This window comes from Tachypleus tridentatus, chromosome 11 (assembly GCF_004210375.1).
Source record: "Tachypleus tridentatus isolate NWPU-2018 chromosome 11, ASM421037v1, whole genome shotgun sequence".
Taxonomy (NCBI): domain Eukaryota; kingdom Metazoa; phylum Arthropoda; class Merostomata; order Xiphosura; family Limulidae; genus Tachypleus; species Tachypleus tridentatus.
In genome coordinates this window covers 97,012,503-97,029,593 of record NC_134835.1, presented here as the reverse complement: position 1 = coordinate 97,029,593, position 17,091 = coordinate 97,012,503, and the positions used below count along the sequence as shown (strand labels likewise).

At 34.4% G+C, this 17,091-nt stretch overlaps 1 protein-coding gene across 10 annotated transcripts in view; it reads right to left on the bottom strand.

Moving 5' to 3' along the window:
- Positions 1-17,091, bottom strand: part of LOC143232856 (uncharacterized) — a 120,107-nt gene that overhangs the window by 90,845 nt on the left and 12,171 nt on the right. For 3 of the 10 annotated variants that reach the window (XM_076468828.1, XM_076468829.1, XM_076468827.1), the window contains exon 2: positions 13,624-14,201. The exons of 5 other annotated variants lie outside the window; for them this stretch is intronic. The gene's annotated coding sequence lies outside the window, so the exon portion shown is untranslated. Of the gene's footprint in view, positions 1-9,181; positions 11,019-13,623; positions 14,202-14,274; positions 14,388-17,091 lie in introns of those variants that run through there. 2 more of the 10 variants (XM_076468833.1, XM_076468834.1) reach the window with 2 other exon arrangements.

The following is a 17,091-nucleotide window of genomic DNA, read 5'->3' as shown; positions in this document are numbered from 1 at the left end:
GAAGTTTACAAATCGACGCGCCAAGAAAAAAGTTTACATTGTTGGTTTGCTGTAGCTGATGTAATATGAACCTCGGAAATTCTAACTGCAATTAAAAACACTTACTAATATTGAAGTTACAAATATTTGAGCAGGAACGATTATAGATTTCGAACATTATGAATCGTTTAACTTCAGCGGGTTACCATCGGACATTAGTATTTTTACGAAAACATTACATAACTTCAGCAGTGAAAAATCATATTGTAAACGGTGTGAGACGAGTGAAGAATACATAAATACCTAGCTTCTCGTTAAGTGAATTGTATCTACGCTAACTCAGAATTAATTTGCTCATCGTGAACCCTCTATAAGATATTGTTTTTAAGTTTGTAAGCCTTCTGTATGTAAATCGTTATTTGTATTAAATGTTTATAATAACTGTTATTATAAATTTTATTTTTCTGCATATTGAAATATAATTGTATTAAGAAAGAAAATTGTGTGTATCAATCTTGTTGGCAAAAATCATAAATTTGATTAATCTCTACAATTAATTAACTTATAAATTAAAATTTAACTCAGTGTTAGGCTATTTGAAATAGTAAAAGATAACATAGTAAATCGGACACTCTCCCAAGATAAATTATAATAGTAAGAGTATTCACCTGGAAATAACAACACATTTGGATGAGCACAGGTTCGAAACATATATATGTAAAAACGGCTGGTATGGGTTGAGAAAACTATTTTTATATAGAGGAGATCATCGTCAGGTTCACAAAGAAAGAAATAGGTAACTGTCGTTGACCACATGTTTGAAGGCAGTTGTGTAATTGAGTAAAGGAATGTAGAGGGCGTGCTTAGATGTTTGATTATACTTATTAATATAGGTATAAAAGTGTTCCATTGTATTGGTTTATTTTGGGCTTGAGTTGTTGTATAAGTTTGGCTTTTGTTTTTTTAATTTTGCGTTTGTTTATATTTGTTTCCTTATTTAGTACTTGGGTGTATTTTATGATTGTGTTGTGTTTATTTGATCTGCAGTGTTGAAAAGCGTGTGAAGGTGACTTTTTATGTTCTTTGAATCTAGTTTTCATTTTTCTACTTGTTTCTCCAATATAGAAGTCATGGCAGTTATCACATTGTATTTTGTAAATAATGTTGGTGTGGTGTTTCTCAGTGTAGTTTTTACATAGTATAGACCTGGTTTTTGAATAAATTTGGTATTAACTGGAATGTCATATGTTACTAGTTTTGCCAAATGTTGGTTAATTTTCTACTGATGTCGGGAATATACAGTTGCAGCAGTATATGGTTTCGTGATTTTTAATTGATTTTGCTTTTGATCTGAGTGTGTGCGTATAATGTTTTCTATGATTGGTGGAGGAAACTTATTGATGTTGATGAAGTATTGTTTTATTTTACCTAATTCGTCGTTAATTTTATCTAGTGAGCATAGTTTTATGGCTGTGTTTATTTGATTTCTTAGTATGTTGAGTTTTTGTTTTGTTTCATGTGCTGAGTACAGTATGGTGATTTTTCGGTGGATTTCTCTTTTAAATTGTGTATCGGCTCTTGAAATTTTGAGGTTAAGAAATGATTTTGATTGCTTTCTTCCTGTTCACATGTAAAGTTAATGTTGGGATGTATAGAGTTAATGTGACTGAAAAAATTAAGTGTGTGTTCTGTAGATGTGAATTCCTCAATCGTGTCGTCTACATATCTGTACCAGTATAGTGATGGATGTAATGCTGTGCTAATTGCTTGTGTTTCAACTTGTGTCATAAAAATATTGGCTAAAATTAGTGATACCGGGTTGCCCATGCTTAGGCCATTTGTTTGTATATAGTTGTGGTTGTTAAACATGAAGTTTGTCTTTATCGTGGTGTATTCTATGAGGGTTGCAAATTGGTTGCTGGGAATGTCTGTTGATGGGTTAAGGTCTCGGATATAGAGTTCAAAGGCTATCTTGCAGGCTTCAACGGTTGGGACTTCTGTAAAGAGAGATATAACATCGAAACTGGTTCGAAAAGTTAAACCATGCAGCGGCAATGGCCGATGACTATGCTTTTCCACATAAACCCAGCTTAGTAAAATGTACTAAAAATTATAACATGCTTTCAGGAAAGATTGGACTGAGCAACCAGTTTTTCTATCAGGATACCCAATCTGAATCCAAACCATAGCCAGTCTGTAAGAATGCCATTAAGCTTTCTGGTTTTGGTTCTTCTGGGTCGAGCAAATCGGCTCTAACAAAATATCTACCTGTGTGTGTTTACTATAAGAAAGGAAAGTACATTATAAAATGAAACAACAAACTCGACAAAATATTAATAGTTTCTGATACGAATCAAGCGGGTTCCCAAGAGCAACACACATTATTCTCTACCAATAGGCTGCTTGAAATTCACTATTTAATTACTTTATTTTAATTCCATCATTTCCAATTATGCATCGTGAGTATGTATACTTGTAATAGCTTAATTTTAAAGGTACGTACTTGTTCAAAAATAGTGGTAAATAGTAGTTTACTGAGAAGTCAAAGCTGGTATTATTATTTCTAGATATATGTTGTTTTTTTATTAACTGCTATACATAGTAATTTTTTGAAGCTACATGTGTTAGTTTTGTAACGAATAACAGAAACTGGACACTTACTAAACACAGGCCTATATATATATACGGGGAGTAGGCTTATTAAGTTTGTTTTGAATTTCGCGCAAAGCTACACGAGGGCCGTCCCTAATTTAGCAGTGTATGACTATAGGGATGGCAGTTAGTCATCACCACCCACTGGCAACTCTTGGGCTACTCTTTTACCAACGAATAATGGGATTGACCGTCACATTATAACGCTCCCACGGTTGAAAAGGCAAGTATGTTTGGTGCGACGGGGAGTCGAACGCCTTAAACTACATGCCGGGCCCAGCAGGCTTATATTAAATAAGTGAAAAACACTATTGTAGCGCAGGAAATATTACTTGTAAGAAAATAGGTTACAAGAAGTTTTCTGGACAATATTTTTTATCAAAAGCAATAAGCATAAAAACAAGGTATAAAAATAATCATAATATACACTGTCTTAGTAATGAACATTGAGCATAATAACGTAGTATGACGAAATTAACGGATAGTATTTTGTAAAATTTACATGAGGTAAAATTTAAAAACAATTTTATTATAATTAAATTACGAAACTTAATGTTTATAGTAGCATTAGATCCATTAAGCAGGAAAACCTTTGTAAGCTTGCGCAATAAACACATTAATAAGAACTCCCAAACAATCACTTGTCACTTTACATAAAATCTGACAACAATTCACCAAACAATTTTTGCCAGTACGCTTTGTGGCACAATTCCCTCGCAGTGTGCTTATTACTTTCTACGACATGAGCTACAATGGTAGCGAAGAAAACTTGTAATTCCTATATGTTTCCGCACATAGAATAGGCTCTATTACAAACGATTTAATAATTGCTGATGTTCTTTTATATATGTGTGTAAGAATGTTTTTGTTTTAATAAGCCGTATGTTTCATGATTTACACCTCTTCGCAATAAAATGTTTCTTTATACACAAACACAACAATTATTTTCTACAAGCTTTTTGTGAGAATAAAATTCAATAATCTTATATTTCTGATATTTTATATCATATGATTCAATGTTATTCTCATAGTAACACAAGTAACATATCAAAATATTTCAAGAATCTAAATGGCTTTCAACTTGTTTACCAATGAGTGAGAGATACATTTACGCATTTACTGTACAAAAACCCTCTCAGTAGGTGGATTGTACCTAACCCATTGCGTAGTTTTACATTAAGATAGCAACAGGAAGAAAAGGTTTGTCAGAAGAAATTATAAACCAATGCAAATGAGCTTTAATTTATGTAAGTAATAAAAATAGTTTGTAAATATAAAATGATGTACGGATGGCAGTGCCAAAAGAATGCATACAAGAATATACGGATGATTCAGGTATACACAGATCATTATTACATGACTTTCAACATAAAAAAGATTAATGTTACACCGTAAAATGCACGGATACAAAACGGCTACGAGGTGGTCGGGTTGACTAACTTCATACCAAAAGTCTGTAATAGTCTGCAATAATCAAGACATAACTTGACTTAACTTGAGTTTCCTTGTACAAACCCTACGCTCTTAGCTACTCTACATTGATTCTTTCCTCGACGTAGTCATGATAAATAGACTGGATATCAACAGTGAAGAACGTAGTATTAATATTAACGTTAACTATGCATTCTACATTCTAACATTAAATATTAATATCGAAAATCATGTTGCAATGATTTGTGTATAGCTCTATTAGCTCCATATTTCCGTTTGCATTCTTTTGACACTGTCATTACTACATCATTTTACAATTACAAAATGGTTTTTCCTTCTTTGGTGATATTTTACCCTGACTAGTGTATTCTATGAACGTGTGTAATAAAATTTAATATTATTTGTATTGCTTTTTTTTTGCTCCTTCATTCCGTATATAATATAGGGGTTGGCTTCCTAAGACATACCGATTGTGTAGTATACAATCATTCAGTATTTTACACGTTGCAATCATCTAATATTCATCTGTTATTGGCTTGTAATTTTCATTTTACCCTGCAATTAAACCTCTTAAAGGAAATCAAATATTTGTAACAAAAAACTAATTTTAGTTATTTAATTTAATGATAGCATCGTTTACATTAGAATATTATTTCTTAATGACAAGAAACCCACTTGAAATAAAAATGTATCTTCAAAGACTCGTTTAGCTTTAAACGTATCCTTAATCAACTAAATCATAAAGCCGTATTGCCAGTTTTGATGTAATATCCCTCTTTAAAAAAGTCCTAACAGCTGAAACTTGCAAGACAGCTTTAGAACTTTATATCCAAAACCCCAATCCATTGATACACATCTCCAGCAACCAATTAGCAACCTCTATAGAATTCACTACCACCAAAACTATCTTTATATTCAATAACCAAAATTATTTAGAAATAAATGGCCTACGTATGAGGAATCCTGTGTAACCAGTCCTAGCCAACATTTTTATGACACAGACTGAATCTCAAGCGATCAATTCAGCCTTACACCCACCACTATACGGGTACAGGTATGTTTATGATACAACTGCTAGATTCACATCCACAGAACACAAAGTTAGAGTTTTCAATCACGTTAACTCGATACACCCCAACATTAAGTTCACCTGTGAACAGGAAAGAACTAACCAAATAGTATTTCTTAACCTCAAAATCACTAGAACTGATATACAATTAAAAACAGAAATCCACAGAAAAATCACCCATACTGGATTATACATTCACTTGGGCGCAGCACATGAAACAAAACAAACATTCGACATATTAAGAAACCAAATAGACAGAGCCACAAAACTCTGCTAACCCGATAAAATTAACGATGAAATCAACAAAATAAAGCAACGCTTCATCAACATTAACAATTTTCCTCAAAAAACCGTGGAATGAATTACACGCACACACACCTAGATCAACAACAAACAAACAAATTTAAAAAAACAGGATACAGCAAACTACAAAACCCTATACTGCTGCATACCATATGTTCCCGACATCAGCGAAAAAATAACCAACATTTGGAAAAAACTTATAACAAAATACAACATTCCAGTAAACACCAAATTTAGTTAAAAGCCATGTACAAGACTAAAGTCCATACTATGTAAAAACTACACTGACAAACACAACACCAACATAATTTATAAAATACAATGCAACAACTGCCACGACTTCTATATTGGAGAAACAAGCAGAAAAATGGAAACTAGATTAAAAGAAGAAAAAAAAACACCTTCACACATTTGGAACACTGCAAATGAAATAAACACAACACAACCATAGAAAACACCCAAATATTATGTAGGGAAACAAATATAAATAAATGCAAAATCAAAGAAGCCCTACTTATAGACTATAGAGCAACTGAAACCAAAATTAAACCAATACAAAGGAATACCTTTTTACCTAAACTAATTAATAACCTAACATCCACCTGCAACGCCCCTACAATCCCGTACCCATTTATACTCTCGTCCCTAAGACACATGTCTGGAAACGGTCACTTTCAAACTCTCTCTTTCTTAACCTAAAGATGACCTAGGAAGGCCGAAACGTTGTTCTCTCCTTAATAAAATATTTAATACCCATAACAGCCGTTCTGAGATACAGAATTTTTCTTTTACTACTAAGCAATGACATCGTGCATTGCCCAGAAACTTATACATTGGATTTAGGTTTAAATTGGCGTTAGTGACAAAGTAACTGTAGTTATCTCGACTGAAAGAAGAAGTAGAAAGATTACCAATTTGGTTGGTTGGTTGGTCACTTTCTAGTTTGGTATCCTAACGATGGTTTCGTTTCTTGTTTTTTAGTCTTATTAGTTACAGAAAGAGGTAAACATGAGTGGCAATCATCTTTTAAAGTAAAGCTCTCTTATTGTGTGTTTGTATTATGCCTATTGAGTATCTTAGCCATCTCTGTATACAGAGCCTACTGACTATAATAAATCAAACATAAAATACAAAAACTCCTCAGCATAAGAATAATTCTAAATGGAAGATTATACTTATGGAGGTAGGAGAAACATACTGGCTACTCATATAAATAACGTTTCTTGTGTCAGGTAAATTTTAAAAATATATTTTAGACTAAACTTATCATTTAAAATACTGTAAACTAACAATTGAGTGTGTAATAAAAGGGTATTGTCAACCTATCATAACAATTGTTTATAGCAGCTACATGGTTCATAAATTAATACCAATTTTACTTTGTAAAGAAAAAGAAAGTAAAAAACCTTCCGAGAATTATTAGATGACAAGTAATTTATAGGAAAGAAATATGTTGACAAGAAAGGTTGTTTGTTTGTTTTTTGAGTTTCGCACAAAGCTACTCGAGGGCTATCTCCGCTAGCCGTCTCTAACTTAACAGTATAAGGCATCTAATCATCACCAACTCTGGGGGCTACTCTTTTAAAAACGAATAGTGCGATTGACCGTAACATTATAACGCCCACACGGCTGAAAGAGCGAGTACGTTTGGCGCGCCCGTGATGCGAACCCGCGACTCTCAGGTTACGAGTCGCACGCCTAAATATGCTTGGCCATGCCGGGCCTTGAAAGAAAGAAAGTAAATAATAATAATAATATTCAACAAAATGACACAAGTTCGAATATGGAACGGCCAGTACAGCTTATTTGATTGAATCCTGAATTAAACCTTCTCTTTTCGTGTCCTTCGATGGGACAGCAGTAAAGGAGGACTTATAACGCTAAAAATTGAGGTTCTATTTTCCGTGGCGTACATAGCAGATAGCCTAGAATATTAAAAAGTATGTCTTTTTCACAGTTATCAAAATAATTTTGACAAAATACGTCACCTATTACAAATATATTTCTTTATGTTTTCTTTTTTATTATTACAATATTTTTATGTCATGTCAGATACCTTGAAAACTATTCAGGTAGGGAAATGTCTGAATAAAATCTAAAAAATAAATTATCACATAACGCTGTTGGGCCTTGCCTGAAAGTTATTTATTTTTATTTTATTTTTTATAGCAGCAGCATAAGATTTACTAACATCTACATCGTATATGTGCTTAAGAACTCGGTACTGGTTTTCGTCAAGATCTATTCCCGTGTAGCTAGCGGCTTCCTATTGCGCTCGAGTTCTGTCTCTGGCGTATATTCGTCGCTGAAAACCTGCATGTGCAAAAGTAACGGGTGTACTCAGAAATAAAAATCCCGTGAACTAGCACCAAGGTCGGTTTCCAAATGTCCTTCAAGATTTATTACCGCGCGCATAAGAAATTGCGTTGAATTTTAATTTTGGCTATAAAAACACAAATACAATCATCCATTGATGTTAGAGAAGACATATGCCTAATTGATTTTGTAACTGAAATCCATTCATTATGTTTTATACAACATAACTGTTTACATTTTATTGTGTACATTTCTTCAACAAGCTTAAGCTTTATTGAGATGCAAACAGTAGTTTAGGTAATTTATTCATTACACTTCTTGAGAGACTTGAGTAAATTATATACGAAGGATTTTCGATATGTAAATCAACATTTCACAATATAAAGTCGCGTGGAATGCAATGTATAAAAACGAAATTATAATGTTGTTTCTTGTTGAACAGGCTGTGTGATGCCACCAAATATTTATCGATATTGGGAAGAGTTATTTTACTGCTCTTTCTGGCGCAAAATATTTATACCCTCAGATCCTAAACAACGTATTCAAGTAGGTAAATTACAATTATAATATCCCTTCTACTTAACGACATTTTAAAACAAAATATCATTTACCAAAGTGGGAATTTAGGGCTTGTAGTAAGTCGCACAGTGACTGTAATTAGCAAAGTGCAGCGTCTAGTTACAGATGAGAATTTACGAACACAATGGAAAATGGTAAAAGCCGTACACGTGCACTAGGCAACAAAATGTTTGAAAGCGAGACTAACAAGATGTGGATTCACCAAAATTAATTTCCTGGTCATGCTTCAAACAGCTGGAAAATGAAACTGGATTGCATGCTATTCAATACAAAGATATACATATCAAGACCCAGCGCCTACGAAGTTTTGTGTAATCTAGTTGTTGAAATGGACGCTGAAATAATGTCGTCCTCGCATACTAGAATAATAATGGAAAGCCGCGGGGAAGAGTGGTGTACTTTTCTGTGTGCAACTTTACAATGTATCCCTTTGCAAAGGAAACTACGAAGCAGGATTATTGACAAAATACACAGTCAATCGACAGAGCATAGACAGACATGGAAACACGGCTGTAGCAGCATAGTGAGGCTCCAATAATCGTGGTAATATAACGTAGTGGACCGTTATTAATTTATTTTTATCAGTACATCAAAGTCGTATCTGACGGTAGATAAAAACATGAATGTCGTGTTGCATCACTACACAGCTCAGCAGATAAGACAGCTAGCGAAGCCTATATAAAACGATCAACTGTTAATATAAATAAATAATTAACATATTTTAACAATACTTTTGCTTGTTTATAATTGACCGGAAAATTCTACTACCTGATGCAACCACTGCCCTTCTGTTTATTTGTGTAGAATGTTTTATTATATTTAAATATGAATAAATGCCTTTACACATGCAAAAAAATTAATCTAGTCGAACACATACAAAGAAACATTTATGAAGTAAACAGTTTTTAATTAATTCAAGGCCTCTTTTTATTAAGAACTAATTTTAAGATATCCTTTTGTCTCTTACTTCATCCTCCTGTCATAACAATCACAACAAAATATTAACGTCATCCGAGTTTGAAAGTGACATCCATCTGTTTATCTCTCTATGAGAGGGCTATATGATCACATGTCATTAATATAGTTTGAGCAAAACAATGTAACAGTAAATTCTACATCAACTGTGATCAGTGTCAACAGTGGATTAAGTGATAAGCGTTGTACAGCGCTGCTCGTTTTTGAAATACTATGTTGACAGTTGAAATACATACCCACGATTTTTATATCATTTTAGATCTCATGACTGCATTTCTCGGTTATTTCTTCTGTAATCACAAATTTATAAACCGATTACAAAAGGCAACAAAGTTCACAAAAGCGAGTAATATTGCAATGAAATGTTACATAATCTCACATATTTCAAACAATTATGATTTTTAAATCACTAAGAAATAGCAATTACATGTTAATTCCTTTTCTCTTTGAATTAGAAAACGTTACTTAGAAACTTAAGAAAATATTATAACTGTTTCTTCGGTTCTTTAAAATGATGGCATATTGTCAGCTGTGTGCAACAAAATAATGTAGAAATTTCACTATGAAAGCCAAAGAAGATAGCTGAAACATTATGGAAATGAAAAAGAAGGCTTAACATCAACAGACTTTGTAGTCGCGATTGTAATACGTTAAACATTACCGATAGAAGAACAACATAAGTTACTGTATTAGAATAACATCTTATAACAATAATAAATTATGCAAAAATGCTTATTATTGTTTACTTGTTTCCTCAAATTGCATAATTTTCAAAGTAAAAAAAAAGAAAAGAAGTCAGACACCAGCACTAAACTCAGCCAAAGGAGCTCTTCTTGTGGCCTTGGAACATAATCAAAAACCATGGTATGAACAACAAGGTATCAGAATTTAGCTGCATAGGCACATTATATTAGATGGCTTCTAAGGATGTAGTGGTTACGCAGACGCATCGAAAGACGGTCACTCTACAGAGACGTGCATATAAATTCCCTACTGAAATCTAGGACAAGACAGTCATTTGTAATCGTCTAAAGACATCATTGAGTTTAGGGTAGAAAGATGACAGATACCCAAACCCCTTGGGCGCACGTTCCATTACCAGATGTAGACAATTCCCTCAGGAAACTGTTCAGTTCATGCATACGGTAGACCTTGAAATTGGACAAAATGAAGGCAACTCTGAAGACAGCGTATGATCCATCTAAAACGCTATTTACTTTTGATATACAACATCAAAACTCAAGTAGAATCTCCTGATAAAGGTTGTTAAGTAAAAAAATAAAACATGAAGCATTTTGTGTAAACTAAAACAAATAAAATAACTAGAGATTTCAGGCACCATCCAGACACATAATAGTGTTTGCAGGTCCTCATATCGCACAGCTCAGTTCAATTTCCATGTTTCACAACATCTACATCTATTTCAGAACATAAGTTTATAATGTTTGCATTTATGTGAACAGAAATTCAACAAAGTTGTCTAACAAGAAAGACACTGAGGCTCATCACTGTAACTTTTGCCATTGAATTAGTACGCCCTTGTGGTTTGGCGGTAATATTTCGGGCTTCTGATGCTAAAATTCAGAGCTCGATCCCTGTGGTGGGGAGAACGCATATCTCCATTGTGCAATTAGACGATTGCCAAAAAAGAAATAATTTCTGAATAATGTCCGCCAAACCTAACCAGTAATTTCTATCTCAATTCGTCTGTTCACTAAAAATAAAATAAAAGTAAAATGAGATATGAATGAAAAGGAAGACTAAATGACAGATCATAGCCTACCTCAAAGAAGATTAAAATAATGATAAAGCAACTAATTATGAATTATCACTACTTGAATCACAGAATTAGAAACTTGAAACATTAAACAGTCACCAATTAAACATGTAAGAACCAACATATTCACATCACATACAAAGAGTTATACTATTTGTGTATGTTTTCTTTGCTATATCTAACACGCACAGTAAAAATACTCCAAAATGTAATGCAAAATAATAACTTTGTCCTAGTTTCATAATGAAAAAAAACAAGAAATAAATAAAAAACAACGGATATCGCGCACTTATACTTATTTCCGTGTCTGAACAATGGATTAGGAGTTTAGAAAACTGTATAGCCAAAATGTAAATGGAAGAAACCAGTTCTTGAGCAAACATTTGTTTTAAGCCATCTTCTGGGTAAATAAATGGTTTTATCAGTATTTTATATTGTTAACTGCACTGAAATTGCTTCCTGTAGTCTAACCATGTTAAATTATAACCAACAGACACGTTCTAATAGTGTTGGAAGTCTGGGTAACACAAAAAGCTTTACAACAGAACTCATTCTAACAATTTATAAGTGAACGTATTACATCTCACATATTTACTGCCGACAAGGCCTTTCATCCAATATCAAAGCATATTAGACAGGCTGAGATATAACAGACATGGTAGTGGTTTAGGCGCTACTTATATCTTTAACTTTCTTGAATATCGAATGCTGTGGCGTGAAATACATTAAGTAGGTTTTTCTCTTCTACCTTTCCCATTTATCTTTATCACATTTTTCTAGTAAAGTTCATGCATAGCGTTATGAAATAATTTCACACAACTGCTTTAAATTGCTTTACAAACATTAACAGTCTGTATTTAACTGAGCGTGTTTTTCTAAATTTGGGTATATGTGTACAACCTCAATAACTGTCCTCTGTTCCGAATTTAAATTAACGATTATGTTTACAACTAACATAACCTTGGTTGTCATTTTAAAAAGTCTGAAAAAATGTAATATCTATTGTAAAAAGCAACTAACAAATATTAACATATTCACACAGCCACTCATTAATCAAAATACTCGGCACATGGGGAAGGAAATATTCATATCTTTCAACAACTTTATATTTTCCCAGTATTAATTTTTACTACGCATTTTGTTAATTTTTATGATAAAACATTCTAATCTAACGTGCTAATAATTTAAAGTGTATGCTATTATAAAATAATAATTACAATAGCTTTTCTCCAGCAATCATACTTTTCCAATTGCTTGTAAAAACTCTGCTCATAAATATATTATCATCAATATTTTCTTCGTGTAAACTATAGTCATTTTAAATCTAAACACCATACATGTTGGCTCGGCACGGCCAGACGGTTAAGACACTTCACGTGTCATCCGAGGGTCGCTGCTTCGAATCCCCATCACACCAAACATGCTTACTCTCTCATCCGTGAGGGCGTTATAATGTTACGGTAAGTCCCACTATTCGTTGGTAAAAGAATAGCCTAAGAGTCGGCGATGGGTGATGATGACTAGCTGCCTTTCCACTTATCTTACACTGCTGAATTAGGACAGCTAGCGCAGATAGCACTCATGTAGCTTTATGCGAAATTCAAAACACACCAAACGATACGTGTTTTATATACCAGTATTTATTAAAATGCAGTAATTTAACAGAAAACAAACACACAGTCCAAGGAATATGATTATTTACCATCAATCTGTGTGGTATATATCTGCTATTCTTATAAAGGTTTCATTTTATTTTATTAGCTCCACCTTAACGAAGTTGGTACTAGAAATACAGAGTTTATTCTCTTTCAGATTCATGATGTTATTTTAAAATAAAACAGAATTATTACTGCTGTTATTTTGGTTCCATATCTATTGCTTTCTGTTATAACACTAAATTTCAGTGGAGTATATTAGGATTTCAGTGAGTGTACTTATACAAATACATTATTTATTATCTTATGTATTTTTTTTTAATTATGCAACGGTTTTATTCATTTTACAGGTGTACGTGTTTCGGATGTAGAGTATTTACATACTTTTGAAGATGTTTCTAGTGACTGAAATATTTTATCATTTTCCTTACTACTTACTTACTGTGTATTAAACGTATTCCCTTTTGTATATTCATCTATTTGCTGTTCATTTACTACTAGACTTGTTATGCATTAGACTCTCTTTAATAGGTATATTTTCTTAGAGTGCATTAAACATATTTCCTTTTGTAGATTATTTTGTTTCCATTGCATTAAAAATATTCTGTTCTGTACTTTTAGTTAATTATTGCGTAACATAATTATCTTTCCTTTTTTTCACATGTTTTGATTATTAAGTCTATAGTATACTTATTTCTTTGACAAATAACTAGACATACTGTTCTTCACATCCATTACATATTGCTCAAATATATTAAAGGAACAAGTACATAATTTAGTATATTTTGGTCATAACTAAATTTATATATGAAAAACATATCCGTTTGTCTGCAAGTGTATTTTTTAAGCTTACGAGTGAAGTTTCAAGCAACTCAAACGAAACTCACCTAATTCAAGGAGCCACCGTGCTGTGGACAGACGAGAGCAGGTTTACTGTGTCTCGTGATGATGGACGTGCGAGAGTGTGGAGACGCCAAGGAGAGCGATTTTCCGTCTGTAACATTGTGAAATTCGACCCTTATGGAGGAGGTTCTCTAATGGTCAGAGCAGGCATATGCTTGGGTGGCCACACAGACTTACTCATACTCGACAAGGGTGCTCTGAACGCACGACGATATAGAGAAGAAATTGTGAGCCCTTTTGCTGGTGTTGTCGGCGATGGGTTCACTCTCATGCAAGTTAACGTGCGAACCCACGTCGTCAGACTGTGTATGGACTTCCTCAACGAGGAAGGAATAGAGACTTTTGAGTGGCCCGCCAGATATCCAGATTTAAATCCGATTGAACATTGCTGAGATATGTTTTCAAGGCGTATTAGTGAACGCCAGCACCCTCCTCAGAATGTACAGGAACTCCGACAAGCCCTGGTAGACGAGCCCTGCCATACCCCAAGATAACATCGATAGACTGATTCAAAGTGTGCCAAACCGTTGTCAGGAGTGTGTCACAGCCCGTGGAGGTCACACTAGATATTGAATGTTTCAAACATTTCTTGAATAAACGCATGTAAACTTTTTTATAAAATATTGTTTCATATGGGATATCAGTTTTGGCGATATTGGTCATTTTTACAAATTTCATTTCTCCATATTTTACTATTCATCACACATTAAAAAATGGATACAGATAGAACTGAAATGAGGCAAATTACCTAAGAGAATAAAAAATATTATCACATTTAGAACACTGAGATAAATTATATAACAGAACGTACTTGTTCCTTTAATTTTTATGAGCAGTTTATTTTCACAGATGCATTTACTTTTACATTTTTACCGTGTGTTTACATATAATACTCCATTTTGGTTTCGGGTTTACGTACTTATTATGCACTGTACACACTTTCTTTAAAACGTTCATTTGCTTACTATCTAGTATTTTAATATTTTCTGTAGGTTTATTCATTTGTTGACCAGCATATAAATTTTTATCGAATATATACTTATTTTCTATGCTTTACACCAGGGGTTCCCAACGTTTTGGCACTCGCGACCCCTTACCTAAAAGTTTGAAGCCCATGTGACCCCCTACTTAGGGCTTACTATCAGCAGCTTAATTTTTCTTTTATTTTCTGTGAAGGAGAGGGAAAGAAACATCTAAAAAAATATTTAAAAATTCTGTAATTATTTATTAGCAAATTAAATCACATTGGTCCAACCTGAATTCACAAAAAAAACATATATTTCTTAAAATAATATTAACATAGGTTTGAACAGCTATCCAACCCAGCTAGTGAGATGCCTGATGTTGCATTTCAGCAGCAAGCTTTGAAATTCGTGTCCGAGCGTTTGTTAGAGCCAGTCTCATGTCATCTCCAACATCCAATCTGTTCCTATTATTTGTTTTTATATTGACAAGAGTGGAAAATCCTGCCTCACACAAGTAGGTAGAAGCAAATGGAACAAGGACACGTAAAGCTATCATGCTGACTTTGGAGTATGACTGATACATAGCGCACCAGAACTGAGTCACGGATTTCACCTTGAAGAGATCACGAGCTAAAGAGTCGTTCCTTAGATCCAGAAATTCATCTTGCATATCATCTGGGATGCTGGATACATCAAGTTCAGTACAAAATGGGTTCCTTACCAGGGCCTCCTGTTCCTGTGATAGCTCAGGGAAGTAACGCTCGACTTCCTTTTCTAGAGACTGAAGATGTTCGGTAATTTCATCCTTGAGGAACTGATCCAGTTGGATCTGAGACTCATCCGTCACTCCACAAAGGTTTTCAAACATAGCGATGTTTCCAAGATTGGTTTTCCGACGCTAGTTCTGCAGTTTGGAGACAAAGGACAGAGACTATCTTGAAAAAGGAGAACATGTGTTTCCCTTCCTTGAAGCTTCAAATTGAGCTTGTTCAGCTGGTCAAAAGTGTCGGCTAGGTACGCAACACTTTTATTCCATGCTTCATCTTCGAAGTGAGCTACAAGATCTTTCCTTTCTTGAGTCTCCAGGAATAGCTTTATTTCATCTTTCATTTCAAAGACACAATTAATAACATTTCCTTTCGACAACCAACGTACTGTTGTGTAGAAGAGAAGGACTTCGTGGTCAGCATTCATATCTTTGCATAGTTCTTTGAATAGGCGAGTGTTGAGTGCTTGAGTCTTCACATAATTTACAATTTTCATTACAGATTCAAGCCCTTCCTGCAGAGAGGCAGGGAGAATCTTACTGGCGAGAGCATATCGGTGAATCATGCAGTGGATGCACTTTGCTTGAGGTGCTAGCTTCTTCACTCTCGACTGGAATCCTGATTTCGATCCCAGCATAGCCGGTGCCCCATCCGTACAAACCCCACACACGTTTTCCCATTGAAGATCTTCGTCTTGAAAAAAAGTTGAAACTTTTTCCATGACATCATCAGCTTTTGTTGTGGTTTCAAGTGCACTGCAGAATAAGAATTAGTCTTTGATGTCACCTGAATTAATGTATCTCACGAAGACAAGCAACTGAGAACATGAACTTACATCTGTTGATTCGTCGAGCTGAAAGGAGAACAAAGGGGAACCCTTGATTTCAGTCAAACCCTGTTCCTTCACATCCATAGACATTTTAAAAATGCGCCTCTGTATAGTATTATTTGACAGGGATACTTGCTGCATCTTCTTTGCACTGGCTTCTCCAAGAATAAGATTTACTGCTTTCATCATGCAGGGTTTAAGAAGTGTTTCTCCAATCGTTTGAGGCTTTTTTTGTTTAGCAGTTTTGGAAGGCAATCTCATATGAAGCTTCCACTACGACTGCACTCTGCTGCTGAAACGACCCACTTCTATCGATTCTTTGGCTTTCAAGATACCGTTCATGCCATTTGAAGAAATCCAAACCATTCTTTGCGTGTTCTGGATGTTTCGTCTCGAGATGACGCTTGAGTTTTGATGGTTTCATTGACTCTGCACTCAGGACAGCATGGCACAAAACACACTGTGGTTTCTCGATGCCGTCGTTGGCGAGCACAGTGGTGAAGCCAATGTTGAGGTAGCATTTTGAGTATCTGTGCCGTTTAGCCATGGTCACGACTCACCTTTACTGCTTACTTATCTCCTTGTTAAAATAAAATAAAAATGTTGAATAATGAACGCTTTGGCAACTGTAGATCTTACACTGACTACTTGTGGGGAGTGCAGGTAGAGTAATGATGGGGTAAGTATTGGAAGGGAAGGGAGCGTGGCCAGTCGCGCGATTCGTCATCCACCAATCAGCAACGGTTTTTGTTTTGTTTTTGAATTTCGCGCAAAGCTACATAAGGGCTATCTGCGCTATCAGCAACGGACATATGACTCACGTGTCGACAGCGAGCACACACACACTTAATCACAATTAAACAGACACACAAGCATACGTACATGAGCGTG